Source organism: Leucopleurus acutus (genome assembly GCF_964270905.1).
Source record: "Leucopleurus acutus genome assembly, chromosome: 8".
Lineage (NCBI taxonomy): Eukaryota > Metazoa > Chordata > Mammalia > Artiodactyla > Delphinidae > Leucopleurus > Leucopleurus acutus.
The window spans coordinates 5,029,022-5,056,353 of record NC_139151.1 but is presented as its reverse complement, the minus strand read 5'-3'; the positions used below and the strand labels follow the sequence as shown (position 1 = coordinate 5,056,353).

The 27,332-nt window shown below is 39.8% G+C and overlaps 1 long non-coding RNA gene across 1 annotated transcript in view; it reads left to right on the top strand.

The window, feature by feature from the left end:
* LOC309965617 overlaps positions 1-26,902 on the top strand; it is a 33,820-nt gene extending 6,918 nt beyond the window's left edge. Inside the window, exon 3 of the long non-coding RNA XR_014326400.1 lies at positions 26,837-26,902. This is a non-coding gene — a long non-coding RNA (uncharacterized lncRNA). The remainder of the gene's footprint in view (positions 1-26,836) is intronic.
* The last annotated feature ends 430 nt before the right edge of the window (positions 26,903-27,332 follow it).

Genomic DNA, 27,332 nt, shown 5'->3' with positions numbered 1-27,332 from the left:
GTTCTCGCTCACTGTTTTCTGATCACTGAAGGATACCATTTTAGAACCAGGCACAAAAATCAGAACCCAGGGTCATCTCTGACACCTCCCTCTCTCGATTTATTATTAAATTATGTCAATTTTGCTTTCCAAATTTCTTTTAATATAAACATCTTTTTTTAATTAATTAATTAATTTTATTTTTGGTTGCGTTGGGTCTTCGTTTCTGTGTGAGGGCTTTCTCTAGTTGTGGCAAGCAGGGGCCAGTCTTCACCGCGGTGCACGGGCCTCTCCCTACCGCGGCCTCTCCTGTTGCGGAGCACAGGCTCCAGACGCGCAGGCTCAGTAGTTGTGGCTCATGGGCCTAGTTGCTCTGCGGCATGTGGGATCTTCCCAGACTGGGGCTCGAACCCGTGTCCCCTGCATTAGCAGGCAGACTCTCAACCAGTGCGCCACTAGGGAAGCCCCCTTCTTCTTTATTGTGGAGAATTTCAAACATATAAAATATAGAAAGGACAGTTAAAAATATATAAACATGTACCTAACACTCAAGCCCCCAAATCCAGTCAGTGGCCAACATTGCCTCGTCCATACTCCCTTCAATTTTTTTCCCCTTCCCATATTATTTTGAAGAAAAGTCCAGATATCATATGATTTTCTATGTAAATAGTCTGTATTTCTAAAAGAGTTCAAAACAAACTCCCAATGCCATAATCACAAATTTAAAATAACAATGATTTCTTAATGTCATAAAATATCCTGTTACTATACACATTTCCAATAGACTCATAAATGTTCCTTTTTTTTTTAACCAAATGTTTCAGTGAGGAACTATACTGTGTTTGGTTGGTACGTTTTTTTCTTAATTAAAAAATAAATTTTTTTTTGGAGTATAGTTGATTTATAATGTTGTGTTAGTTTCAGGTGTACAGCAAAGTGAATCAGTTATACATGTACATATATCCACTCTTTTTTAGATTGTTTTTGGGTTGGTACATTTTTGAAAGTCCTCTGTATTTATTTTTTCTTTCTTTGTTTTCCCATTTTTTGTTTTTGTTTTTTGGGTTTTTTGCCACGCCGCTAGGCGTGTGGGTTCTCAGTTCCCTGACCAGGGATTGAACCCGGGCCATGGTAGTGAAAGCCCAGAATTCTAATCACTAGGCCGCCAGGGAACTCCTAGTATTTTTTTTTTTTTTTAATTTAAGGAAGTTAGTTGTTTGTCCTTTAGTTTTTGCCACAATCCAGATTTTGTCATTTGCATCCCCACAGCATACTTTAATGTGTTACCTTGTCCTCTGTTATTTTCTATAAATTGGTAGTAAGATCTAGATGTATTATCAGATTCGTGTTTAATTTTTTGGCAGGTTACCTTCCTAGGTGGTGGTGTATTTTTCCATTAGGAGACACACAGTGTGTGCTTGTCTCTCTTTTTGTAGTGTTAACAGCTGTTGATGAATAATGCCTGCATCAATTCATTCATTAGGAGTTTTAAAATGGTGATATAATTCAATCATTCTTCATTTAGAAGCTACAATATTTCTACAAGGGAAATCACCCCTCTTCAATTATTTGATTACCTGTTGGTATAGTTCATGTAAGAAAGCAGGATAAATGCTTGATTCTTTCCCTTTCACTATCTCTTAACCCTGTCGACTCTCATTTTCAACTGCCACCGTCCTGATCCAAAATCCTTAACCTAACCTCCAAGATCTTGAACCTTTAGTGCCCTATTCATCTTGCAAGGTCCTGAATGATCTGGTCCCTGCCTGTTTCTCCAGCCTCATTTCCTGCTATTTTCCTCCTCCTTTTCTCACTATATCCAAGCCTCAAAAAGCTTTTGATGACCCCTCTACCTGGAAAGCTTTCTCCAATGTCCTCTTCCCTTACTAACTCTTACATTGCTTTCTTAAGGAAGGCTAGATTGGTGTTCCAGTTATAATCTCTTATACCACCTTCTACTTGCCCTTCATAGCAAGTCTTATAGCTTGTATTATTTCTGTGATTATTTGTTTAATATTTGCTTCCCCCACTAAACTATAAGATCAAAAAAGTCAGGGACCTTGTCTATTTTGGTACCATATTTTTTCCTAAGCTTAATTTAACGCTCGTAATATAGTATGTGTGCAAAAAATAAATGTTGAATAACATTGAATTGAAGTCAGATTTGGGAAAAATAAAACATTTGTCTCGATTTGTAAAGAGTAAAGATAACTAACATTTTTTTTTTTTCAGTACGTGGGCCTCTCACTGTTGTGGCCTCTCCCGTTGCAGAGCACAGGCTCCAGACGCGCAGGCTCAGCGGCCATGGCTCACGGGCCCAGCTGCTCCGTGGCATGTGGGATCTTCCCGGACCGGGGCACGAACCTGCGTCCCCTGCATCGGCAGGCGGACTCTCAACCACTGCGCCACCAGGGAAGCCCGATAACGAACATTTATTGAGAACAAGGTACTCTCCTAAGTTCTTCTAATATTCATTATAACCTTATGAAGTAGATATAATTACCTGTAATTGACAGGTAAGGAACTGAAGAGAGAGTAAGTTCACATAGATAGTAAATGTCAGAGTCAGGATTGAAATCTAAGCAATCTGGGGACTTCCCTGGTGGCGCAATGGTTAAGAATCTGCCTGCTAATGCAGGGGACGCAGGTTCAATTCCTGGTCTAGGAAGATCCCACATGCTGCGGAGCAACTAAGCCCGTTCACCACAACTACTGAGCCTGCACTCTAGAGCCCCAACTACTGAGTCTGTGAGCCGCAACTACTGAAGCCCATGCACCTAGAGCCCGTGCTCTGCAACATGAGAAGCCACCGCAATGAGAAGCCTGCGCATGGCAATGAAGAGTAGCCCCTGCTCGCCGCAACTAGAGAAAGCCCACTTGCAGCAATGAAGACCCAATGCAGCCATAAATAAATAAATAAATAAAAAAGAAATCTAAGCAATCTGGCTCTAGAACCCCAGATATAAGGTTAAAACCCTAGTATACTGCAGTCTGTAAGAACAACAACACAAATGTCTACACTGGAGAGGAACTGACCTCAATTCTTTGAGTCCTAAATTCAAAAATTCCAGAGAAGGGGCTTATTAGCTTAGGTCAGGTCAGGTACTCATCCCTAAACCAACCAACCAAAATCAACACGATGGGCATCATTAAGAACATGCAGCTCCTATGCCAGATATGTGGATGCAAAGGGGCAATTTCCAGAAGAAGGGGGAATGCCAGGCAGGCAATCTCATAGAGGGTACACACATATTTCTTCCCATACATCCAGTATCATAAATTCCCTTGTCCAACATAATGCACTTTTCCCACATAGAACAACAGATACCTTGCCTCCTCAATGAGAAACTATTCAAAGACATAGCTAGCTACCACATCCGTCTCTGATTCCCAGCATCTCTGTTGGACCATGTCTGGATATGATTGCACACAGTTTTGCAACCTATAGGCTAAATGACAAATTTAATCACTCTCAAAACAGTAGAGTCACAATCGTTTGCAAAGATTCTAAAGTCAGCTCCTGATGCTGAATTTACCTTGGGCCAGTGATAACCTCCAAGACCCATAATAGGCAAAGTTATCCCAGAGGCCACAGAGGAGAGTGCATAGACCAAAAAGTGCATAGACCAAAAAGTGCATAGACCAAACTAAGAAGCTCAAATCTCACAGTTTATCAATAAATTTTAAAACACATAGTGAGAAGTAAGGGGAAAGGTGGGGTATGTGAACACACATTGGATAAGCTACAAGCACAGTGGAAGAACCATACTACCTGAGTCTGGATTATACAATGTTCATTCCCATTTTTTCCCTGTTGTGTTAGCTTTCCTCTCTGGTGGTGGGGCTTTATGGGAATCAGAGTTGCGTCTGAGCAAGGGGATCCCGTAGACTGAAGGTACATAGGGCCATCATACACACGTGTTTATTGGAATGATGCAGGGGCAAGTATACCTGGCAAATACCTGTATCTCATCAATTACCCTGATGAGTAGCTGTGTTTTTTTTTTTAAAGTAATTTTATTTAATTAATTAATTTCTTTACTTTTTGGCTGTGTTGGATTTTCGTTGCTGTGAGCGGGCTTTCTCTCTAGTTGCAGCAAGCGGGGGCCACTCTTCGTTGCGGTGCGCAGGTTTCTCATTGCGGTGGCTTCTCTTGTTGCAGAGCACAGGCTCTGGGCGCGCAAGCTTCAGTAGTTGCAGCACGCAGGCTCACTAGTTGTGGCGCATAGGCTTAGTTGCTCTGCCGCATGTGGGATCTTCCCAGAACAGGAATCGAACCTGTGTCCCCTGCGTTGGCAGGCAGACTCTTAACCACTGCGCCGCCAGGGAAGTCCAGTAGCTGTGGTTTCACCTACATTTCTCGGGCAGAGGACAAGTGGGGTCAGAAGGGCATCATCGATGGGTGGCTCATAAACATTGGATGCTTGGTGTATCTCACGTATATTTAGTGAATCAGGAATATTTGGTATGTCTTGGTCCTTCCTTCCCTGTCTATCTAGTTCAGAACATGTATGCTCTACTTATTTTTATATCTCTCCAACATTCCTCGCATGCCATTGGCTTCTATACTCGGTTTCATCTAGCCACCTTGTTTTTTTGTCTTATTTTCTATAGTAAACATGGAAAATAACTAAATTATACAACAAACACGTTACAAATATTAAAAATCAGGTGTAGAAATTACCTTGGAAGATCTCTTAAATCACCCATAGAGCACAATATGTTGTACTTATGAGCCACTTTGGAGGCTGACATGCCACCTCTCACTATGTCTGACCCAGTGGGTCTTCCCTCCAGTGTGAGGACAGATTGCTCACTCCTCTGTTGAGTACCAGAGAAGGTTGTGGGCTTGTTTAGTGACTCGCACTCAGACTGCTGGGTGTCCACGAAACTGAGACCAGAAACTGAGTCCAACCAAGCAAACGACAGATTCCCGTCTCCCACCTCCTGCTTACTCTGAGCATCCACTCGCTGGATGAAACAATCAATGAAATATTGCCCAGTTGTGGGTCATAAAAAACCAGACTTCCCACAGTAGCCATCTAGATGGGGGAAAAGAAGTTCCCAACTCCCTTAGGCGTGTTTTTAACACTGGCTGGTAATCGTGCTCTATTTTCCTAGTCAGTTCACTCTTTTGCTTTCCTACAGGACTATTTCCTAACGTCTCCTCTCCTGTCAAACCTCTAATAACTCTTCTTTACTCTCACTCACAGTTGATGACCCATAACATGAATGACCACAAATGTAGTGGCTGAGATCAACACAAATATATTGTCTTATAGTTCTATGGGTCAAAACGTCGACACAGGACTCACTGGGCTAAAATCAGGGTGTAGGCAAGGCTGTGTCCCTTTCTGGAAGCTCAAGGGGGGATCCCATTTCCTTGCTTTTCGGGCTCTAGAGGCCACCTGCATTCCTTGGCTCATGGTCTCCTGTCTGTAAAGTCAGCAACTCTCTGACCCTATATCAATTGTCACATGTTGCTCTGATGCAATCTTCTGTTTCCCTCTTCCAGTTTTGTTTGTTTGATTTTAGTAACAGCTTTATTGAAGATCTAATTCACATACTCTACAATTCACCCATTTAAAGTGTACAATTCAGTCATCTTTAGTATATTCACAGAATTGTGCACCTTTCACCACTACCAATTACAGAACAGTTTTCATCATCCCCCAGAGAAACCCTGTACCTTTAGCAGTCACCCTGTATTCTCCCCAGCCCCAAACCCTGGCAACCACTAACTTACTCTCCGTCTCTATGGATTTGCCTATTCCGGACATTTCATCTAAGTGGAATCATACAGTACATGCTCGTTTGTGCCTGTCTTCTCTCACTTAGCGTGTTTTTAAGGTTCCTCCGTGTTGTAATATGTGGCCGTATTTCATTCCCCTCTTCCACTTTTAAGGACTCACGTGATTAGATTGGGCCTGCCCAGATAACCCAGCATAACCTTCCCATCTCAAGGTCCTTACCGTGAATCACATCTGCAAATTCCCTTTGACCATGTAAGTTAATATACACAGGTTCCAGGGATTAGGATGTGACAACTTTGGGGGCCCATTACTCTGTCTACCACAGTGACCATCCTTCCTATATCAGAAAGGAAAGAAAAGCCGTCAGAAGAGAATTTTGACAGACTCTTTATCACCACATCTACCCACCCATCCCCACTGTGTGGATCCAGGGACTCTGCCTTCCTTCCTGTGGGGTGGTTGAAACTCTCTTGCTCCCAGCATTTCCTTCATTTTGTTTCGTGGTTTTGTTCCCCCCACCCCCGCCCATATCTCGCGGCATGTGGGATCTTAGTTCCCCAACCAGGGATGGAACCCGTACTCCCTGCAGTGGAAGTGCAGAGTCTTAACCACTGGACCGCCAGGGAAGTCCCAGCCCTTCCTTCAGAGACTGCCCCTTCCTCTGCTGCCAGCAAGGCCTCCCTGCCACCTGGCGCCAAGCCATGTCCTCTTGCTAACTTAGTAACACCACTGGAGCGATCTCCCTGCCCTCTGCATTATCATTTCCCCCCTTCTCCAGGATCATTACAACTGGCACTCCACATTCAGTGCATTAACAAACACTACTGGCACTTTCTTCAAAATATATACAGAATTTGACCATTTCTCACGACTTTCACTGCTACTACCTTGATAGGACTTACCAGCATCTCTTGCCTGTATTATTTCCGTAACCTCCTAACTAGTTTCCCTGAGTCTGCTCTTACATCTCTTCAGCCGGTTGTCAACATAGCAGCGGAGAGGTGCCATTAAAATATTAACATCTCGAGTCATCCCTCTACTCAGAATCCTCCAAAGGCTTTCCATCTAACTCAAACTGAGATTCAATGTCCTGGTAATGGTTTACAAGACCCTACACAATCTCACCCCTCCTTAGTTCTGTGACCTTACTTCCCACAGTGCTCTATTCACTCACCTCTCTTTAGCCAACCTGGCGTCATTGCTTTTCTCAAACACACCAGGCATGTCTCTACCTGTACTTTCTATTTCCTCATTCCTTCACTGCCTTTATTAAGATGCCACCTTTTCAGTGAGAACTTTCCTGATAACCCTATCTAAAATTGTAATCCTGCCAGCAATTTAATTTTCTTCATTACACTGAAAACTTTCTAAGATACAATGTAATTTACTTATTTTATTTTATTGTTTTCTTTTCTGCCAGTAGAATGTAAACTATATAGGGGAGGAATTTTGTTTCTTTTGTTCATTGATGTATACACAGGACATAAAACACTGCCTGGCACACAACATGTACTCAAAAAAGAAATGCAAAACCATATTTGATACAAGGCTCTCATGAGGGCAGTAAGTTGATGGTGAAAGCATCTGATACTCTCAATGTTTTCATCTAGATAGGAAGCAAAGTTACCTGCTGGGTCAGAGTTGTGGTGCATGGCTTGAAGAGAATGTTGCAGATTTGCAAGAGCACTTGTGGGAAATAGGAAAGGCTTCACAAACGAGGTCCCCAAGCCCCACAGAGGGTCTTGCTGAGGGTGAAAATCTGGAGATTTTCTCCAGAATCTAATAATAACCACATCTATTGAAAGTGTCAGGAGTTGTGCTGAGTGCTTTGCCTTTACTATTTTATTTTGTTCTTACAATAACTCTGAGATACATATTATTATTTACATTTTACTGGAGAAAAATGAAGCCTTAGAAAAGTTAAATAACTTGCCCAGGGTTACTTGGCTAGTGAATGGCAGAGCTGGGATTCAAATTTAGGTGTTTTACTCCAAAGTCCATGCTTGCACTGTGTTCATCATAGCCTTGCTATAAGAAAAGGGATTTTCAGATAGATCCAATCTTGAGTGTTTGCCACATGGGTGAGGCAGAATAAAAGAAGTCTATAGGTGGGTTGTAGGAAGTAGAATGGTTGAATGGTGTACTGTGGATTCCAGTTTGGTTAGTGTTGGCACCATAGCCATGAATGGAGTAAGGTTCCTGGACAATTGGAGTTATTAATGAAGTAGCAATGTAAGGGGACTGCCAGTCTTAGCATCATGGCAGAATGAGCCAGTGAGGATCTCTGTTACCCCTTTCCACTGCACAGGCATAGAAATGGTGTTCCTGGTGCCAAAAGTGAAAGAGGAGCTAAAATCTGGATCTGTAAACATGATTCATTGGTCAGGGAGATAGCAAAGCAGTGTGTATACTTTAGAGACTAGGTTCTGGGCTCACAACACCTGTATAAGGATAGGAGATAGAGCCTTAAGAGAGAACAAGGCAAGAAGCTGGAACTGAGATCCCTAAATCAAGCCAGGACTCTGATAAAATTACCCCCAGTATCTCAGTGAAAACTACAAACTTCCTAGGGAAGTAATAAGGAAATGTATTTCTGCCCCATGTTCAGATTTTGAATCTGAATTTTCCTTATTTTCATTAATGGGATTCCTGAAGAGGAGATATTAGTATAAAGGCTGGTCCTGGACAGTTTGTTATCCTGGACAGTGAAATCCTTTGTGTGCCTGGAAGATGCAAATATAAAGTCACTATGTAGTATACCTCCATCAACCAGGAGACTCACATGGGAAAACTAATCTCTATTGAAGATGAACTTATACTCAAAATTCCAAACCACATGGGAAATGATCCATTATGCAGAGCTTTATCCAAAGCTAATTCTATCAATGGAGTTAGAACTCTGAAACCTTGTTTTTATGAAACAGTCTTGAAAAGATTATAAAATAAGTAGTTTGAAACTAACTAAAGAGACGAAAGAAGATATAGAAATCATAATGAAAAAACAAGACTTTGAAAATAGACTGGGTAGATTTGAAGAAGAGCCAAATAGAGTTTCTCAAAATGAAAAACATTTTTACTGAAATGGAAACTGAATAAGTGGGTTAAACTGTAGACTAACACATTAATGAATGATTTGTGAAGTGAAACATAGCCAAAAGGTAACTATGCAAATGATTGCACAAACAGAAAGGATGGAGACTATGAAAGAAAAGTGGAGATATAGAGGATACAGTAGCTTCCAGGAAAAGAAAGTAGAAAGGATGGGGGAGAGAGCAGAACCAAGATGGTGGAGTAGAAGGACGTACTCTCACTCCCTCTTGCGAGAATACCAGAATCACAAGTAGCTGCTGGACAATCATCGACAGGAGGACACTGGAACTCACCAAAAAAGATACCCCACATCCAAAGACAAAGGAGAAGCCACAATGAGACAGTAGGAGGGGCGCAATCACAGTAAAATCAAATCCCATAACTGCTGGGTGGGTGACTCACAGACTGGAGAATACTTATACGACAGAAGTCCACTCACTGGAGTGAAGGTTCTGAGCCCCACGTCAGGGTTCCCAACCTGGGGGTCCGGCAACGGGAGGAGGAATTCCTAGAGAATCAGACTTTGAAGGCTCGTGGGATTTGATCGCAGGACTTCGACAGGACTGGGGGAAACAGAGACTCCACTCTTGGAGGGCACACACAAAGTAGTGTGAGCATCGGGACCCAGAGGAAGGAGCAGTGACCCCAGGGGAGACTGAACCAGACCTACCTGCTAGTGTTGGAGGGTCTCCTGCAGAGGCTGGGGGGGGGGTGTGTGTGGCTGAGGCTCACCTTGGTGACAAGGACACTGGCAGCAGAAGTTCCGGGAAGAACGCCTTGGCATGAGCCCTCCCAGAGTCTGTCATTAGCCCCACCAAAGAGCCCAGGTAGGGTTGCCTCCAGTGTTGGGTTGCCTCGGGCCAAACAACCAACAGGGAGGGAACCCAGCCCCACCCATGAGCAGTCAATCAGATTAAAGTTTTACTGAACTCTGCCCACCAGAGCAACAGTCAGCTCTACTCACCACCAGCCCCTTCCATCAAGAAACTTGCACAAGCCTCTTAGATAGCCGCATCCACCAGAGGGCAGACAGCAGAAGCAAGAAGAACTACAATCCTGCAGCCTGTGGAACAAAAACCACATTCACAGAAAGAGAGATAAGATGAAAAGGCAGAGGGCTATGTACCAGATGAAGGAACAAGATAAAACCCCAGAAAAACAACTAAATGAAGTGGAGATAGGGAACCTTCCAGAAAAAGAATTCAGAATAATGATAGTGAAGATGATCCAGGACCTCGGAAAAAGAAAGGAGGCAAAGATCGAGAAGATGCAGGAAATGTTTAACAAAGACCTAGAAGAATTAAAGAACAAACAAACAGAGATGAACAATACAATAACTGAAATGAAAACTACATTAGAAGGAACCAGTAGCAGAATAACTGAGGAAGAAGAATGGATAAGTGACCTGGAAGACAGAATGGTGGAATTCACTGCTGCAGAACAGAATAAAGAAAAAAGAATGAAAAGAAATGAAGACAGCCTAAGAGACCTCTGGGACAACATTAAAAGCAAAAACATTCGCATTATAGGGGTCCCAGAAGGAGAAGAGGGAGAGAAAGGACTAAAGAAAATATTTGAAGAGATTATAGTCGAAAACTTCCCTAACATGGGAAAGGAAATAGCCACCCAAGTCCAGGAAGCGCAGTGAGTCCCATACAGGATAAACCCAAGGAGAAACATGCTGATACACATAGTAATCAAATTGGCAAAAATTAAAGACAAATAAAAATTATTGAAAGCAGCAAGGGAAAAACAACAAATAACATACAAGGGAACTCCCATAAGGTTAACAGCTGATTTCTCAGCAGAAACTCTATAAGCCAGAAGGGAGTGGCATGATATACTTAAAGTGATGAAAGGGAAGAACCTACAACCAAGATTACCCGGCAAGGATCTCATTCAGATTCGATGGAGAAATCAAAAGCTTTACAGACGAGCAAAAGGTAAGAGAATTCAGCACCACCAAACCAGCTCTACAACAAATGCTAAAGGAACTTCTCTAAGTGGGAAACACAAGAGAAGAAAAGAACCTACAAAAACAAACCCAAAACAATTAAGAAAATGGTCATAGGAACATACATATCGATAATCACCTTAAACGTGAATGGATTAAATGCTCCAACCAAAAGACACAGGCTTGCTGAATGGATAGAAAAACAAGACCCATATATATGCTGTCTACACAGACCCACTTCAGACCTAGGGACACATACAGACTGAAAGTGAGGGGATGGAAAAAGATATTCCATGCAAATGGAAATCAAAAGAAAGGTGGAGTAGCAATACTCATATCAGATAAAATAGACCTTAAAATAAAGAATGTTACAAGAGACAAGGAAGGACACTACATAATGATCAAGGGATCAATCCAAGAAGAAGATGTAACAATTATAAATATATATGCACCCAACATAGGAGCACCTCAATACATAAGGCAACTGCTAACAGCTCTAAAAGAGGAAACCAACAGTAACACAATAACAGTGGGGGACTTTAACACCTCACATACACCAATGGACAGATCATCCAAGATGAAAATAAATAAGGAAACAGAAGCTTTAAATGACACAATAGACCAGATAGATTTAATTGATATTTATAGGACATTCCATCCAAAAACAGCAGATTACACTTTCTTCTCAAGTGCACATGGAACATTCTCCAGGACAGATCACATCTTGGGTCACAAATCAAGCCTCAGTGAATTTAAGAAAATTGAAATCTTATCAAGCATCTTTTCTGACCACAACGCTATGAGATTAGAAATGAAGTACAGGGAGAAAAACGTAAAAAACACAAACACATGGAGGCTAAACAATACGTTACTAAATAACCAAGAGATCACTGAAGAAATCAAAGAGGAAATCAAAAAATAACTAGAGACAAATGACAATGAAAACACGATGATCCAAAACCTATAGGATGCAGCAAAAGCAGTTCTAAGAGGGAAGTTTATAGCTATACAAGCCTACCTCAAGAAACAAGAAAAATCTCAAATAAACAATCTAACCTTGCACCTAAAGGAACTAGAGAAAAAAGAACAAACAAAACCCAAAGTTAGCAGAAGGAAAGAAATCATAAAGATCAGAGCAGAAATAAATGAAATAGAAACAAAGAGAACAATAGCAAAGATCAATAAAACTAAAAGATGGTGCTTTGAGAAGGTAAACAAATTGATATACCATTAGCCAGACTCATCAAGAAAAAGAGGGAGAGTACTCAAGTCAATAAAATTAGAAATGAAAGAGGAGAAGTGACAACAGACATCGCAGAAATACGAAGCATCCTAAGAGACTACTATGAGCAACTCTATGCCAATGAAATGGACAATCTGGAAGAAATGGACAAATTCTTAGAGAGGTATAACCTTCTGAGACTGAACCAGGAAGAAATAGAAAATACGAACAGACCAATCACAAGTAATGAAATTGAAACTGTGATTTAAAATCTTCCAACAAACAAAAGTCCAGGACCAGATGGCTTCACAGGTGAATTCTATCAAACATTTAGAGAAGAGCTAACACCTATCCCTCTCAAACTCTTCCAAAAAATTGCAGAGGAAGATACACTCCCAAACTCATTCTATGAGGCCACCATCACCCTGATACCAAAACCAGACAAAGATACAACAAAAACAGAAAATTACAGACCAATATCACTGATGAATGTAGATGCAAAAATCCTCAACAAAATACTAGCAAACAGAATCCAACAACACATTAAAAGGATCATACAACATGATTAAGTGGGATTTATCCCAGGGATGCAAGGATTCTTCAATATACACAAATCAATCAATGTGATTCACCATATTAACAAATTGAAGAATAAAAACCATATGATCATCTCAATAGATGCAGAAAAAGCTTTTATGATAAAAACTCTCCAGAAAGTGGGCATAGAGGGAACCTACCTCAACATAATAAAGGCAATATATGACAAACCCACAGCAACATCATTCTCAACGGTGAAAAACTGAAAGCATTTCCTCCAAGATCAGGAACAAGACAGGGATGTCCACTCTCACTACTATTATTCAACATAGTTTTGCAAGTCCTAGCCATGGCAGTCAGAGAAGAAAAAGAAATACAATGAATCCAAATTGTAAAAGAAGAAGTAAAACTGTCACTGTTTGCAGATGACATGATACTATACATAGAGAATCCTAAAAAATGCCACCAGAAAACTACTAGAGCTAATCAATGAATTTGGTAAAGTTGCAGGATACAAAATTAATGCACAGAAATCTCTTGCATTCCTATACACTAATGATGAAAAATCTGAAAGAGAAATTAAGGAAACACTCCCATTTACCATTGCAACAAAAAGAATAAAATACCTAGGAATAATCCTACCTAGGGAGAAAAAAGACCTGTATGCAGAAAACTATAAGACACTGATGAAAGAAATTAAAGGTGATACCAACAGATGGAGAGATATACCATGTTCTTGGATTGGAAGAATCAATATTGTGAAAATGACTATACTACCCAAAGCAATCTACAGATTCAATGCAATCCCTATCAAATTACCAATGGCAGTTTTTACAGAACTAGAACAAAAACTCTTAAAATTTGTATGGAGACACAAAAGACCCAAATGGCCAAAGCAGTCTTGTGGGAAAAAAACGGAGCTGGAGGAATCAGACTCCCTGACTTCAGACTATACTACAAAGCTACAGTAAACAAGACAGTATGGTACTGGCACAAAAACAGAAACGTAGATCAATGGAACAAGATAGAAAGCCCAGAGATAAACCCACGCACCTATGGTCAGCTAATCTATGACAAAGGAGGCAAGGACATACAATGGAGAAAAGACAGTCTCTTCAATAAGTGGTGCTGGGAAGACTGGACAGCTACATGTAAAAGAATGAAATTAGAACACTCCCTAACACCATACACAAAAATAAACTCAAAATGGATTAGAGACCTAAATGTAAGACTGGACACTATAAAACTCTTGGAGGAAAATATAGGAAGAACACTTTTTGACATAAATCACAGTAGAGTCTTTTTTGATCCACCTCCTAGAGTAATGGAAATAAAAACAAAAATAAACAAATGGGACCTAATGAAACTTCAAAGCTTTTGCACAGCAAAGGAAACCATAAACAAGATGAAAAGACAACCCTCAGAATGGGAGAAAATATTTGCAAACGAATCAACAGACAAAGGATTAATCTCCAAAATATATAAACAGCTCATGCAGTTCAATATTAAAAAAACAAACAACCCAATCCAAAAATGGGCCAAAGACCTAAATAAACATTTCTCCAAAGAAGACATACAGATGGCAAAGAAGCACATGAAAAGCTGCTCAACATCACTAATTATTAGGGAAATGCAAATCAAAACTACAATGAGGTACCACCTCACACCAGTTAGAATGGCGTCATCAGAAAATGTACAAACAACAGATGCTGGAGAGGGTGTGGAGAAAAGGGAACCCTCTTGCACTGTTGGTGGGAATGTAAATTGATACAGCCACTATGGAGAACAGTATGGAGGTTCCTTAAAAAACTAAAAAAATTACCATATGACCCAGCAATCCCACTACTGGGCATATACCCAGAGAAAACCATAATTCAAAAAGACACATGCACCCCAATGTTCCTTGAAGCACTATTTACAATGTCCAGATCATGGAAGCAACCTAAATGCCCATCAACAGACGAATGGGTAAAGAAGATGTGATACATATATACAATGGAATATTACTCAGCTATAAAAAGGAACGGATTTGGGTCATTTGTTGAGACGTGGATAGATCTAGAGACTGTCATACAGAGTGAAGTAAGTCAGAAAGAGAAAAAACAAATATCGTATATTAACGCATATATGTGGAACCTAGAAAAATGGTACAGATGAACCAGTTTGCAGGGCAGATATTGAGACACAGATGTAGAGAACAAACGTATGGACACCAAAGGGGGAAAGCGGCGGGGGTGGGGTGGGGTGTGTGTGTGATGAATTGGGCGATTGGGATTGACATGTATACACTGATGTGTATAAAATTGATGACTAATAAGAACCTGCTGTATAAAAAAATAAATAAAATTAAATTTAATAAAAGAATGGGGAAAGGCAATATCAAAAATATATGGGCTGAGAATTTTCCAAGTATTAGAAGACTTGATTGTTCAAATTGAAGAAAGCTGACTCATGAGCAAAATAAATCAATAGCAATCCTTATGTAAACACAGGACACTAGAGACAAAGACAAAGGTCACCTACGAAGAAAAAAAGTATTAACCTGGTATCTTGTCATTGAGACTACAAGCTAGAAAACACTGGAATAATATCTTTAAAGTTCTGAGAGCAATAACCGGTACACCAGAATTCTATACCCAGCTAAACTAACATAGAATATTGAGAATAGGATAAAAACATGTTCAGCCAGTCAAAAGACTGAGAATGTATCTCTCAGTGACTCTTTTGAAAGCATCATTAAATGTAGTAACTCAATAAGAAGGAAATTGGAATCGGAAGAAATACACGGAATGCAAGAATCAATCACTGCCCATGAAGCTGTAACAGGCTATCTCATTAGCTTTCAAATAGGGTAAAATCTCAGATCCCTAACAGTTCTTGACAGGTACCTTGGCATCTCTTGTTTGTTCCCTTAAACCCAACAGTACTTCTAAAGGTAGTTCTTTCACAAAACCCGTCTCATTGAATTCTATTTGCTGCTGGACTCCTGCCTGATATATCTAGATAGTTTGAAATCTCTATGGTCAGTTAATTTACGACAAAGGAGGCAAGAATATACAGTGGAGAAAAGACAGGCTCTTCAATAAGTGGTACTGGGAAAAGTGGACAAATACATGTAAAAGAATGAAATTAGAACATTTTCTTACCCCATACACAGAAACAAACTCAAAATGGATTAAAGACCTAAATGTAAGACTGGATACCATAAAACTCCTAGAGGGAAACATCGGCAGAACACTCTTTGACATGAATCACAGCAATATCTTTTTGGATCCATCTCCTAGAGTAGTGGAAATAAAAACAAAAATAAATCAATGGGACCTAATTAAACTTAAAAGCTTTTGCACAGCAAAGGAAACCATAAACAAAACAAAAAGACAACCTACGGGGGTGGTGGTGGGGAGGAAGAGGAGCTTGTTTTTTAGTGTGATATTTACCTAGCAATAATAAACTGAAAATCCTTTGCAAAAAAAAAAAAAAAAAAAAAAAGACAACCTACAGAATGGGAAAAAATATTTGCAGATGATACAACCAAGAAGAGATTAATCTCCAAAATATACAAATAGTTCATACAGCTCAATATCAAAAAACCAAACAACCCAGTCAAAAAATAGACAGAAGATCTAAATAGACATCTCCACATAAGACATACAGATAGTCAAAGGCACATGAAAATATGCTGAACCTTGCTAGTTATTAGAGAAAGGCAAATCAAAACTACAATGAGTTATCACCTCACACTGGTCAGAATGGCCATCATCAAAATGTCTACAAATAAATGCTGGAGAGGGTGTGGAGAAAAAGGAACCCTCCTACACTGTTTGTGAGAATGTAAACTGGTACAGCCACTATGGAGAACAGTATGGAGGTGCCTTAAAAAACTAAAAAATAGAGCAATCCCACTCCTGGGCATATATCCAGAGAAAACCATTACCGAAAAGACATGCACCCCAATGTTCACTGCAGCACTATTTACAATAGCCAAGACATGAAAGCAGCCTAAATGTGCATTGACAGATGAATAGATAAAGAAGATGCAGTATATATATATATACACACACTGGAATATTACTCAGCCATAAAAAGAATGAAATAATGCCATTTGCAGTAACATGGATGGACCTAGTGATTATCATACTAAGTGAAGTAAGTCAGACATAGAAAGACAAATATCATATGGTATTACTTATATGTGGAATCTAAAATAAAAATGATACAAATAAACTTATATACAAAACAAATAGACCCACAGGCATAGAAAATAAACTTATGGTTACTGAAGGGGAAGGGAGGTATAAATTAGGAGTTTGCAATTACCATATACACAGTAATACATATATATAATAGATAAACAACAAGGACCTACTGTATAGCATAGGGAACTATACTCAATATTTTGTAATAATCTATAAGGGAAAAGAATCTGAAAAATAATATATACGTGTATATGTATAACTAAATCACTTTGCCATACACCTGAAACTAACACAACATTGTATTGGGTTGGCCAAAAAGTTCGTTTACGAACTTTTTGGCCAACCCAAATAAATCAACTATATTTCAATTAAAAAAAGAAATCTCAAGGGATGTGCAACAATTAATTTTCTGTGTCAACTTGGCTAGGCTATGGTGCCCAGTTATTTGGTCAAATACCAGCCTAGATGTTGCTACGAAGATATATTTTTAGGTGTGATTAACACTCTCTCTCTCTCTCTCTCTCCCTCTCTCTCTCTCTCTCTCTCTCTCTCTCTCTCTCTCTCTATATATATATATATATATATATATATATATATATGTATGTATGTATACCAACTTTGTTTAAAGCAAATTACCCCTCATAATGTGGGTGTGCCCCATCAAATAAATTGAAGTCCTTAAGACCAAAGACTGAGGCTTCTTACAGAAGAAGCAACTCTTCCTCCAAACTGCAGCATAGAAACCTGCGTGAATTTCCTGCCTGCTGGCCTGCCCTGCAAGTTTTGGACTTGCCAGCCCTCACAACTGTGTGAGCTAAGTCCTTAAGGTCAATCTCTCTCTCTCTGTTCGTATATATCCTATTTGTTTTGTTTCTCTGGAGAACCCCCCAGTAATACAGGGCGCTACAGAATTTAGAGGAGCTCATGAACACAATGTCAAAGTCCCCAAATAATGAGTGGGAGTTTCCGAAGCAGAGTGTGAGACAGCAATAGTATGAAAAAGCAGTATGTACCCCAAAGAGTAGTATTTCTTCAGTCTAAGTGGAGAGGAAGGAGGATGCCTCAATGGTGCCTCTAGGCGACAAAGACAGCAGAATGTGCATGATGTGGCCCCAGCTTACACATGGAAGCTTACACCTGTCTGTATCATTCATGTGCCTACCCTATAAAAATGACCTGAAGCTCTCAGAACCCAGCGTTTTACTTTCTAATGCCTCCTTGACTTTGGTCTTGTAGTTCCTTCCACCAGGAATCTCCTCCCCCTCTATTTCCCATCTCTCCAGGGTCCTTTAATCTTTCATAGTTCTTACCACCTCTCCTATCTGCCAAACACCTTCTCCTCCTTCAAGTCACAGTAAAGCTTTCCTAAAAAGCAGAGTTAGGTGTACCGTGTTCCCCAATTTTCTAGAAATTACCTTATTCTGTAATTCTGTGATTGTATGTCTGCTCCCTCATTGGTCTATGAACAAGAACTTTCAGCTCAGTATTAAATATATGTATTTAGGACAGGACCTATCATATAGAATGTGCTCTATACCTGTCTGTTGCATAAATGGATGAGTGAATAAATAAATTTGTCCGTGATGTTGTAAATGGTGGAATGGAATTCACACTCAGGATTTTCTTACTCTAAAGCCTGGTCTTCCTCTCCCATATATGATGTGATCCAGTTTTTTTAGGAATTCTGCAGATAGAATCTACCTGCTAGGAAGAAAATTTTCTGTCAGCACTAGAAGGAAAGAAGAACAGTTATGGGAAAAAACGGCTGAATGCCCGTTAAAAAAAAGAATAGAGCATAGTAACACTTGTTTTATTTTTGTTTTGTTTTTGTTTGATAGCTACCGTTTTCTGGTTGTTGACAAGATTCCCAAAGGATTGATCTCAAATATGGATTTAAGATTTGATTTGCCATGCACAAGATATATGTTAGAAGTCCTCTTTGCTTCAAAATAGAAACCAGTTTGGAAAGCTCCCAGGTTTACTGATAATCAGTTTATTCTCATAAGCCTTATTACATACAAGGTTGAGTGGGTGACTGCCCATAGAGTTTGATTTTGACGTCACACAGGGGAACTGCTCCTTTCCTTGAATTACCCTGTGGTGGATGGAAGGAGTATAGTTCCTTCTATGATGTGATTGTATGTTTAGACATCGGTTCCTTTAAGGCAAATTCTCCTTTCTATTCAGTGGGCTCTCCAATTCACATCTGTACATCAAGCATTTTTCCTGAACTCCACACTTAAATAGCCAGCTGTTTCTACCCCACAGGTGCAACATTTCTGAACAGAAATGATCCCTCTTGCCCTGGACCTGTTTCTTCTGAGTTTCTCGTTTCAGTGAACCATACTACCTCTCACCAAATTGCCCAAGCTAGAAACCCAAGAGTCTTCCCATCACTCACATCCAACCAATAACTAGTCTTCTGAGTTGTTATCATGAACATTTCTCAACTCTGGCTACCAGTCTCCATGGGCGTTGCCAGTGCCTTATTCAGGCCCTTTATCAGTTCTCACTTGTTTGCCTGGGGTCGAGCCCCTCATCTGTCCATTGTCTTGGTGTAGCCAGGAAGGTCTCTTTTAGAGACATAGCTGATCACATGATTCCCCTTTCTGAAACCTTATACAATGGCTACTCATTGCTCTTAGGATAAAGTACAAACTCCCATATTATAGAAGGTATGCACTTTCTGAACCCTGTCCAACTCTTCAATATTCACCCTCCTCTCTCCACCCCACCCCTGCCAATTTCATATCATATATTATCCCATTTCCCCAATATGCTCATATTCTCTTTACTGTTTGTGTCTTTTTACATATTGCTCCTCTTGCCTGAGAAACTTATCCCCTTTCTCCTAGCCAGGAGTTAGCCATTCCTATATGTTGAGACTCAGCTCAGTCACTAACATCTTCGGAAAGTGTTTCCAGGTATTTCCTACCTGAGCTAAATGCTCATGCCTATGTGCTTCCTAAATTCCCTACGCTTACCAATATCATGGTACTTATCACCCAGTTTTGTCTGTTAGATTTACTTTCATGCCTTTCCAAGCAGATTATAAAGCCCTTTATGACAGAGACTGTTCTGTGTATCTTTGAAAGCTGAGAACCTATCGGAGAGCTGACATCTGGTTAGCAATCAATACATTTGGTTGAATAAGGGGAAGAGATCAAATGACAATGGGTGGTTCGAGAGGGCTATGAAAACACATTTTATCTTCAATATAGTTTAAAAAATTTATTGTAAAATATATATAACATGAAATTTACCATTTTAACCATTTTAAAGTATAAAATTCAGTGACACTAAGTACATTTAAATTGTTGTGCAACCATTACCACTAACCCTTTCCAGAACTCCTTCATTATCCCAAACAGAAACTGTACACATTAAACAATAATGCCCATTCTACCTTCCCCACAGCACTTGGTCACCTCTAATCTACTTTCTGTTTCTGTGAATTTGCCTATTCTTGGTAACTCATGTAAGTGGAATTATATGGTATCTGTCCTTTTGTACCTGTATTATTTCACTTATTTTTATTTTTGGCTGCATTGGGTCTTCATTGGGTCTTAATTGGGTCTTCGTTGTGGTGCGCAGGCTTCTCATTGCAGTGGCTTCTCTTGTTGCGGAGCATGGGCTCTAGGCACATGGGCTTCAGTAGTTGTGGCACACAGGCTCAGTAGTTGTGGCTCATGGGCCTTAGAGCACAGGCTCAGTAGTTGTGGCGCATGGACTTAGTTGCTCTGCAGCATGTGGGATCTTCCCGGATCAGGGCTCAAACCCGCGTCCCTTGAACTGGCAGGTGGATTCTTAACCACTGTGGCACCAGGGAAGGCCTCTTTGTTGAGAGATTTTGATTACTGATTCAATCTTCTTACTAATTATAGATCTATTCAGATTTTCTCTTTCTTCGTGAGTCAGTTTTGGTAGGTTGTATGTTTCTAGGAATTTGTCCACTTTATCTAGATTATCCAGTGTGTTGGCATACAATTATTCATAGTATTATCTTATAATCCTTTTTATCTCTGTAAAGTCAATAGTAATGTCCTTTTCCCCCAACCTTATTGAGTAATTTGAGTTTTCTCTTGTTTTTCTTATCCAATCTAGCTAAAGAGTTGTCAACTTTACTGATTTTTTTCAAAACATCAACTTTTAGTTTTGTTGATTTTCTCTATTTTGTTTTATTCTCTATTTTTCTCCACTCTAATCTTTATTATTTCCTTCTGTCTGTTAGTGTTGAGCTTCCCTGTTTGTCTTTTCTAGTTCTCTTAAGGTGTAAGTTAGGTTATTGATTTGAGATCTTTCTCCTTTTTTTAATGTAAATTTTTACAGCTGCAAATTTCCCTTTTTTTTTTTTTTTTTGGCAGTACGTGGGCCTCTCACTGTTGTGGCCTCTCCCATTGAGGAGCATAGGCTCCGGACACACAGGCTCAGCAGCCATGGCTCATGGGCCCAGCTGCTCTGCGGCATGTGGGATCCTCCCGGACCGGGGCACGAACCCATGTCCCCTGCATTGGCAGGCAGACTCTCAACCACTGTGCCACCAGGGAAGCCCAAATTTTCCTTTTAATACTACTTTTTCTGCATCCCACAAATTTTGATATGTTGTGTTTTCATTTTCATTTTTATCAAGGTATTTTCTAATTTCTCTTCTTTAACCCTTTGGATATTTAAGAGTATGTTGTTTAATTTCCACATATTTTTGAATTTTCTAATTTCCCTTCTATTTTGATAGGAAGATACTCTGCATGACTTAAATCTTTTTAAATTTATTAAGAATTGTTTTGTCATCTAACATATGGTCTATCTTGGAGAATGTTCCATGTGCACTTGAGAAAAGTGTGTATTCTGTTGTTTCTAGAGTTTTCTGCATATATATGTATATATATACATATATATTTAGTTTATGGTGTTGTTTAAGCCCTCTATTCCTTATTAATCTTATGTCTGGTTGTTCTATTCATTACTGAAGGTAGGGTTTGTAGTGTCCAACTATTTTTGAAGGACTATTTCTCCTTTCAATTCTGCAAGGTTTTCTGCATATAGTCTTTGGCTCTGCTGTTTGGTGCATCTATTCTTATAATTATTATATCTTCCTGATGAATTGACCCTTTTATAGATATATAATATCTTAGGTAGTCCTTATTTGTCTCTTGTAACAGTCTTTGACTTAATGTCTATTTTGTCTAACTAGTATAGCTGCCCTGGCACTCTTTGGATTATTGTTTGCATGGGATATCTTCTTCCACCCTTTCACTTTCAGCCCTTTTGTGTTTTTGGATATAAAGTGAATCTGTTTTAGACATTATATAGTTGGATTGTGTTTTTAAATCAGTTCTGCCAGTCTTTGCCTTTTGATTGAAGAGTTTAATCCATTTACATCTAAAGCAGTTACTGATAATGAAGGACTTATTTCCATCATTTTGCTATTTGGTTTTTGTATGTCTGTTAGCTTTTTCATTCCTCATTTACTCCATTATTGCTTTCTTCTGTGTTTTGTTGATTTTTTTTGTAGTCACACATTTTGATTCCCTTCTCATTTCCTTTTGTATATATTCTCTAGCTATATTTTTGTGGCTATAATCATGATCACATTTAACATCCTAAATTTATAACAACCTAATTTGAACTGACACCAGCTTAATTTCAACTGCATACAAAATCTCTACTCCTATATAGCTCTGTCTTCCCCTGACACTTTATGTTATTGATGTCACAAATTACATCTTTATGTATTATGTGCCTATAATAGTTTCCTAATGCTACTCTAAAAAGTTATCACAAATTGGATCACTTAAATAAGAGAAATTTATTGTCTCACAGGTATGGAGGCTAGAAGTCTGAGATCAACATGTCAGCAAGTTGCTATCTTTTAGGCTGTGAGAGAGAATCTGTTCCATGCCTCTTACTTAGCTTCAGGTGGTCTCTTGAAAATCTTTGTTGTTCCTTGGCTTGTAGAAACATCACCCTGATCTCTGCCTTCATCTTCATATAGCATTCTCCCCATATGCCTGTCTCAAATTTCCCCTTTTTATAAGGACAGCAGTCATATTGGATTAGGGGTCCACCCATTCCAGTATGACCTCATCTTAACTAATTATATCTGCAATGACCTTATGTCCAAATAAGATCACATTCTGAGGTACTGAGGGTTAGGACTTCAACTATTAATTGGTGGTGGGGGGGGGGACATAATATCACCCATAACAGTGCCCAATAACATAGCTCTGTAATTATTCTTTATGCATTTTTTCTTTTAAACACTTTATCAGAGACCTTTGTTTCTTCATACAACCTCAAGTTACTGAATAACATCCTTTTATTTTAACCTGAAGGACTCCCTTTAGCATTTCTGGTAGGGCAAGCCTAGTGGTAATCAGTTTCCTCAGCTTTTGTTTATCTAGGAATGTCTTAATTTTTCGTTTATATTTTTAATTTTAATTTTAATTAATTAATTTATTTATTTTTGCAGTACACGGGCCTCTCACTGCTGTGGCCTCTCCCGTTGCGGAGCACAGGCAGCCGCTCCACAGCATGTGGGATCCTCCCAGACTGGGGCACGAACCCACGTCCCCTGCATCAGCAGGCGGACTCTCAACCACTGCGCACCCAGGGAAGCCCTTCGTTTATCTTTGAAGGCAAGTTTTGCCAGCTATAGAATTCTTCGTTGACAGGTTTATCTTTCAGTACTTTAAAGATTTTATCCCATGTCTTTCTGGCCTCCAGGGTTTGTTGTGAAAAATTGGCTGATATTGTTATTGAGAATCCCTAGTACGTGATGATGATTCACTTTTCTCTTGCTACTTTTAAGACTCTCTCTTTATCTTTGGACAGTTCGTTTATATGTCTTGGTTGGGTCTTTTTGAGTTTATCCTATTTGGAGTCCATCAGGCTTCTTACAGTTGTAGGTTTATTTATTTCATCAAAGTTGCGATATTTTGCTATTATTTCTTCAAATAATCTCCACCCCCCCTTGTCTCTTCTGGGACTCTCATAATGTGTATGTTGGTGTACTTCATGATCCCTTAGTTCACTTTTCTTCATTGTTTTTGTTTCTGCACCTCAGACTCTATGATTTTGATTGTCTTATTTTCAAGCTTGCTGATTCTTTCTTCTCTTTGCTCACATCTGCTGTTGAATCCCTCCAGTGAAATTTTCATTTTAATTATTGTAATTTTCAGCTCCACAATTTCTGTTTGGTTCCTTTTTATAATTTCTGTTGATATTCTCATTTTATCTATAAATGATTTTTCCTGGTTTCCATTAGTTCCTTATCCATGTTTTCCTTTAGGTCTTTGAGCATATTTAAGTTTTATCTAGTAAGTCTGATGTCTGGGCTTCCTCAGGAATGGTTTCTGTGAATTGATTTTGTTCCTTTGAATGTTTGCCCATTTCTGTCTATGCCTTGCAATCTTCTTTTGCTTAAAATTGGATATTTAACTACTATAATATGGTAACTCTGGGGACCTCCCTGGTGGTCCAGTGGTTAAGACTCCATGCTTCCACTGCAGGGGTGCAGGTTCAGTCCCTGGATGGGGAACTAATATCCCATATGTCAGGGGCATGGCCAAATATATATATATATGATGACTCTGGAAATCACATTCTTCCCCTTTCCCAGGGTTTGCTGGTTTTGTTGTTGTTATTGTTGTTGAAGGCTGTAATAGTCTGTTTGTTTTGAGTGATTTCCTAACTATTTTTGCAGAGGCTATTGCTGGTCACATGTGATCACTGAAGTCTCTGTTCCTTTAGCTCACATTCAGCTCAAAATCAGATGTTTTGATAGAAATTTTCTTGAGTGCCAGGAACTCTTCCAGTGTTTGCAGATTGGCTCTGTACTAGGGCATTCCTTCAGTACTTAGCTAGGCTAGTTCTGAGGCTAGCAATCAGTCAGGTAAAATCTTAAGGTCTTCTCAGCAATTTTCTGAGCACGCATCTTGCCTGGGTGTGCATATGGCTTCCTAAATCCCCCCATATTTTTGGCTGCTTTCAAATGTCCTAGATTCCCAGTCTTACCCCAGATTGTCCTCTGCACCTTAGAAGGTCTATTGTATGTTTCCACCTATAATTTCTTGCTCCAGGAGTCTGTGGGGCTATAGTCATTTGCAAGTTTTATGAGTAGTGTCCACCACTTATACCACCTGATTTCTGAGTTAGACATAACAGAGACAGGCTCTTGTGTCAGTCCTTCAGGTATCCACCGGACAGTTTAAATGTACACAATAATTTGCAACTAATTTCTGCTCTGCTTCTTCTAGTTTGAGGAATGATACTGGAAACCAGGTTGCCACCACTTCAAGACCAAAACCATTGCCATGCTGGGGAAGGGTGGAGTAAATGTAACTAAAAATGCCACAGAACTTTCCTGCTGTTTTGAAGATGGCTTTTTCTTTTCTTTTCTTTTTTTACATTTATTTTATCTTTGGCTGCATTGGGTCTTCGTTGCTGCGTGCGCGCTTTCTCTAGTTGCGGCGAGCAGGGGCTACTTTTTCTTGTGGTGCACGGGCTTCTCACTGTGGTGGCTTCTCTTATTGCAGAGCACGGGCTCTAGGCCCGCGGGCTTCAGTAGTTGTAGCTCCCAGGCTCTAGAGCGCAGGCTCAGTAGTTGTGGCGCATGGGCTTAGTTGCTCCGCGGCATGTGGGATCTTCCCAGACCAGGGCTTGAACCCGTGTCCCCTGCATTGGCAGGCGGATTCTTAACCACTGCGCCACCAGGGAAGCCCCAAGATGGCTTTTTCTTGATTGGGTATTTGTTTGGTGGCTCAAAACTTTGAGTGTTTTCCAGAGCTCCAGTAAGATTGGTTCAGACAGTTTCTGCCTTTCTAAAAAACATTTCTGTTGGGGAATGAAAACTTGGAGCTTCCTAGGCTGCCATTTTGCTGAAGTCTTTTCTTTAACCTAGTTTTGCCTTCACTTGGACTTTCACCAAAGAGCATCAGAGCACTTGGCATGTAACCTAAGTGAAGGTGTGTGTCGTTACTAAAAAATGGTGGAGCAAAGACGCTCTGAGCCACTGTAAGGAGGCTTGGAACAGGAACTTGCTTGGAGAGTTGAAATTTTATAGATGAGGAATCCACTAGGTTATTGGATGACAGTTGAGAACAGATAAGCTTATGAAATGAACTTCTGTCCAGGTAGTAAATTGCTCAGGGAGTTGGTGCTTGCTGACAGTGTGGGACAGCTGCAGTTACATGCTACAAATGGTTGGGTCTGATTTCTGGATGCATAGTAATTCCAGCTCATGAAGGGTCTTGAGCGATGCCAAAAATGACCAAGTAGAAGAAAATGTGAAGATAATGATATGGCTGGTTCTAGTGCTGAATTAGATCCTCCCCTCAGAGCTCAGAGAATCTAATTCAATTCATTCCTAATGGTAGCTGTCATATCAGCTTGTCCTAACCCTGACTGTGGTTCACAGCTCTATCTCAGAAGTGACTTGGGAGGAAAGCCTTTAGTAATTGTCTTCACCTCTCCATTTCTTCACTGTTTCTCCTATCATTAGTATCCCCTGCCTCTCCTCTCCTTTTTCTTCTCTGCCTACTTATCCTCCTTTGCCTCCTACTGCCTCAGTGAAAATATGTTCCAATCTGCTAAATGAATTCACATTAAAGTGCACATAGCCAATAAGACTGGAGTGTAAACCTGTCCAGGGGCTGTTTGCAGAAGTCTGTATAACAGAAGTCTGTATAACATTTCTAATTGTGAAGCTCTAAGTATTAGCTGTTCCATAGGAAGGAGAATTCTTAGAGGACCTGGTTCTAACTCAGAATGTTTTTAAGGTATACTCTGCTCCAGATAGTATAAAGAAATTCCCAATTATAAAGGGACTTTAGAAAATCAAATTTCTCCTCGCAATATGAAAAGACACTCTGAGGCTGATTTGAATGTGACATCATTGGATAATGAGCTTTTATACCTTTCCAGCCAAAGATACCAAGGATAAAGCCAAAACTTTGATCATATTGAGAAGTCAGGCCAGGGAGATTTTCACCTTGCTACAGGAAAAGAAAGTCTGATGAGGAGGAATAGAACAGATCTAATTTAGAATCTTAACTGTTTTAGAAGATAGTAAGCAGCCTCCATACATTAATATGGCCTTTCTTCCCAGTCATCACCAGAAAATCTTTGGGGTACAGTACACAAAGAGAGGAGCTGCCAGTGCTGGAAGGACGGGTCCCAGAAGGTAAGAGCAAAGAGTGGGAAGCACATTAACACTGATTGAATTTAACCTCTACCAGCCTCTGTTTCTTCCTCTGTAATGTGGGAACAGTAATATCTATTGAAGAGGGTTAGAACTCTTTTGACTGCAAATTATAAGAAGCCATATTGAACACATGAACGTAAGTTAAAAATAAAAAAAGGAATTTGTAGGCTTTTATTCCTGGTTGTCCAAGGGCATTGGCTTTGGAGCAAGGCTGGATCCAAAGACCCAAATGATGCCTTTAAAACTTTTGGGCTCTCCATTTCTTAGCTCTGCTTGTTTTTGTTTGGCTTTTTCTCAGATAGTTTTAATTTATGTGTCAGTTAAGAAGATCTAAAGAATGTATCTCCCAGCTTAACAATTCCAACAGAAAATCTTTTTCAAATATCATTCCCAAGGAAGA